The sequence below is a fragment of the Atta colombica genome, unplaced genomic scaffold (assembly GCF_001594045.1).
Source record: "Atta colombica isolate Treedump-2 unplaced genomic scaffold, Acol1.0 scaffold187, whole genome shotgun sequence".
NCBI classification, from domain to species: domain Eukaryota; kingdom Metazoa; phylum Arthropoda; class Insecta; order Hymenoptera; family Formicidae; genus Atta; species Atta colombica.
In genome coordinates this window covers 3116168-3120205 of record NW_017259279.1, presented here as the reverse complement: position 1 = coordinate 3120205, position 4038 = coordinate 3116168, and the positions used below count along the sequence as shown (strand labels likewise).

The 4038-nt window shown below is 31.5% G+C and overlaps 1 protein-coding gene across 2 annotated transcripts in view; it reads left to right on the top strand.

Moving 5' to 3' along the window:
* Positions 1 to 427: 427 nt before the first annotated feature.
* The window catches only part of LOC108686565 (C-type lectin 37Db-like), a 102754-nt gene continuing 99143 nt past the window's right edge, over positions 428 to 4038 (top strand). For both annotated transcript variants that reach the window (XM_018191936.1, XM_018191935.1), the window contains exon 1: positions 428 to 574. The gene's annotated coding sequence lies outside the window, so the exon portion shown is untranslated. The remainder of the gene's footprint in view (positions 575 to 4038) is intronic.

Here is a 4038-nt window from a genome sequence, read left to right as displayed (position 1 = left end):
TGAATTTTTTTTAATAATCGACAAAAATCAAAATAAGGAAATATTTCTTTCCAATTGTAAAACGTTTTATTTAGAAACAGTATTATAAAATTAGAAAGCAGTCTAAAGCAATTACGTGCTTTAAAATGATTAACTCCCACTAATATTTTTCAAATTCGTGTCAAGAGTCTGTCTGTGCTCCTGTGCATGCATTAAATGTCACAAACCTTCCTCTTTTTGAGGCAGTTGTAATTTCACTTCCACGTGTGTAATCCACTTTCACGAAACCGGTAATGTGGTGTGGCGACACTCGATCTATCTAGATCTCAGCAAGTCGCCCGGCATTCGGGATCAAAATTATAATGCGAATCTGCCAATAAAGTTGGCCGCGAATATCTAAAACCGGTTGTTATATGGAATTATATTCTCTTTGTTGGACTCTCAGGATTTATAGTGCGCTAGTGGACGTGCTGTAGGTGCAAAATAGTCTCATGTGTTACATGGTGTGCTGAGCTAAAAACGAAGAAAAGAAGAGACGGAAAAAAAAGAAGTGAGAGACCCTCGGTGGAATTTCTTTAGCCAACTTTGCGAATCGGTGAGTCAAGTAGCGAGATAAAGTTTAATGGATCTTTGGGGTCGAACTTTTGATGTACGAACGAGAGAACGCATTCAAGCAGTACGTGAGCTTCATCGTAACTTTGAACAGTGCTCGCGTTAAAACGCTTCTGCGCTTGATCATTGCTGATCATTTCTTACTGATCATTTCTATTTGTCGTACCTGCTACGAAAATGTGCTTTGTGACGTTGTTTCACTCTCAAGCAAAGTTGAAGATAAACGTTATTTAAATAATATAAAACACTTTTAGTTTAAATATAATAAATTACAAGTTGCAAAATATAATGTAATTGATTGGAATAAATAGAAATTATAAACTTTTACAAATTTAATAAATTTTTAATTAAATTTTTTATATTGCAATTTTATTAACTTTTAAACGTTTCTTGAAGTGTGGCATATGTGACTTTTCCTTTTCCAATGTTTTTTCAATATTTTTCTCATTATATTCTCTTATGATTTTTATTAATTTTTATTTTTATTAATAAAAATACCTATGTTGACTTGATGTCGTACTCTTTCTTAACGTTTCAATTAAAAAAAAGAGAAAATTATAAAATTAAGTTAAACTTACTGTAAATTATTATAAAATTTTTAAGATATTTTTAATTGAATTTATATATAAAATTCCTCGATTAGAAAATTATAGTATTGTTCTATTATCCACAGTATCTCACTGAATCAAGCATCCCGGTCGCTATTTGGACAATCGAATTTGCTGGATACCGATACCACGACATATCGATCGGCCAACAAACGAATTTACCGAACATTTGCCTGCTAATTCACCTATGCATGCCACATAATCCGGTTACGTCACTAGCACCGCAGGAATGCGCGGATACTCAGCTGTGTAGCTAATATGTAGTACTATGTGATGTCGGTTTTCGCATAAATGTCTTCATAAGAAAATGCATATGACAATTAAACAATGAATTAAAAAGAAAATAAATGCATTCATCAATTGCTAATTAATTATAAATAATATATATATCTATAGTAATTGAGTACTATACAGAATAATATAATTAAATTTTTTTCAAAAATAATTGCTTTTTTTAGCGATATTGCTATGAATTAAAGCATTTATTGAATTTTTTATATATTGTAAATTCTTCTACATTTTTTATTCTTCAATTATTAATTTTAAATTCTAAGCCATTTTTAATAGTAAATTTTAAAAATTTAATTGCTGAAAAAATGAATACATAAAAAAGAATGCATATAAATTTAGGAATGATATCCTTATATACTGAAAACTTAATTTATTTTACTTAGCCATTTTTTTAATATACACATTTTCAATTTTCGTTTGTTATCGAACTTTGTTTAATCGAATTCAATGTTATCAAATATTAACCAATTATTTAGAATATCAATTAGCTATTTAACCTTTATTTTATTAATATTCTTGAAATTTTTTACGTCTAATTGAATCTTCTAATCATGTTCGCTTATAATTGAATGTAATGGTGCAACTGTATTTTATAGTATTATGTGTATAGCACAGCCGCGTGCAATTCTATTGATCTGTGGTTACAGGAAATACGATTGTCACGCCCTACGTGTCCCTTCGTACAACAGTATAACCCTTTGACACATAAATCCTATTCAGTATGACCTCAGTCACACAGTGCTTACAATTTCAACAGCTCGTATGTGCGATCTCAGTTTCAGTCCTTAGTTTACAATCAGACTAGATCAATCATTTTCAATTAGAATAAATTATTTTAATATTCGCAACCCTTAAACATATTTTTTTAATGCAATCTCATTTGATCGACTATAATACCGCAAATATTTTACAAATAATTCTTTTTTTTTTAATATTTTCAGAATTCAGTTCTTGATTGATTAAATTTTTGGATATTATTTTCAAATTTTCTGAAGAGATTGTAAACTCTTATCATTCTATTTTCGAGCGTTATGCTTTTAAATTTTTATCTGTTTATTTCTGATATCATAATTTGAATCATGGAACTTAGGTATCAAAAAATACTTATCGAAAAAAAATTTTCTTTCATAGTATTAATATTATTAATACCATATTATTAATTTTTTTACAATATATGAGAAAAAATTATTCTTTTTACGATTAGGATGACAACAAAAATTAAAAATAGGGAAATATAAGATTAAATCCATTTATTTATTAAATCGTGCTGAACAAATTTCTTATCGAGTTGTTCAGTCGATATTTGATTTTCTGGAACTTCGAATTGCTTCATACGTGTGTTGCAATTGAATTGGCGGCCGATTTGTCGGCGGATCTCGCCAAACATTTGCCCACCAATTTGCTTAGACACAACGTGCGTGAATCTACGGCAATCTCGTTAGCGTTATTGAGTACACAGTAACGCGCGAATGCGTCGCGATTACAGTGATGAGCAAATTGTCCGGTGTATCGTCCGGAAACGGACGCTTTGCAGTATCATCGTCTTAATGAACAATCGTTCTTCCGCCTCGACGAACTCGATCTTCACGCGACTGGAAATTAAACTGAGTCTTTCTTGAACTCTGAGTGTCTACGCGGCATGCATTGTTTATTTATGATAACAGTAGGAGGGATATTTATGATAACTGGGTTTCATTTTAAGCAATTATAGCTGTAATATATAAGTACGCTACTTTAATGATTTTAATATTTATTAATTATTAATTATGTCTCTTATTATATACTCATATATTCTTTCTTTTATTTCTATTATTAAATATACATAAAAATTTCAAGTTAAAGATGTAATAGGATTATTCCTCCATATTCTAATGCATGCTATAGGTCAACAAAAATAAATAGCATAACATCATAATCCAAGAGTTAGCTTCTTTGTCTTCTTGTAAATATTAGGTGTACAACTTCCGCCGTTTTCCTACAGATGGTTTTAGCGGTAAGTGATGGTCGAAATAAATAGATCATAGACGTCATACAATAAACTTGGACATCTGTCAACATAACCCCATAGAAACATTAGTCGATTTGTGTCTGCATCATAAAGTTATTCTCGATTGAAAATGTCAGTTTACGAGCCAAATTCTCGTCATTTACGGGAGGTTTTAATTTTTTGCTTCAATATGAAGAAATCTGCGGCTGAGGCTCATCGAATGCTCTAAAATACTTATGATGAGGCCGCTATTAGTGAAAGAACGTGTCATGAGCGGTTTCAACGGTTCAAGAACGGTGATTTTGACGTCCAAGGTCATGCTCTGTATTTGGTGGAACCAGCTCGGCGTAGTGTATTATGAACTGTTAAAACCGACTGAAACAATCACAGGTGATCGGTATCGAACGCAATTGATGCGTTTGAGTCGAGCATTGAAAGACAGAAACGGCCGACAACAAGAGACACGATAAAGTGATTTTGCAGCATGACAATGCTCGACCTCATGTTGCGAAAGTGATCAAGACATACTTGGAAACGTTGAAATGAGAAGTCTTACCCCAC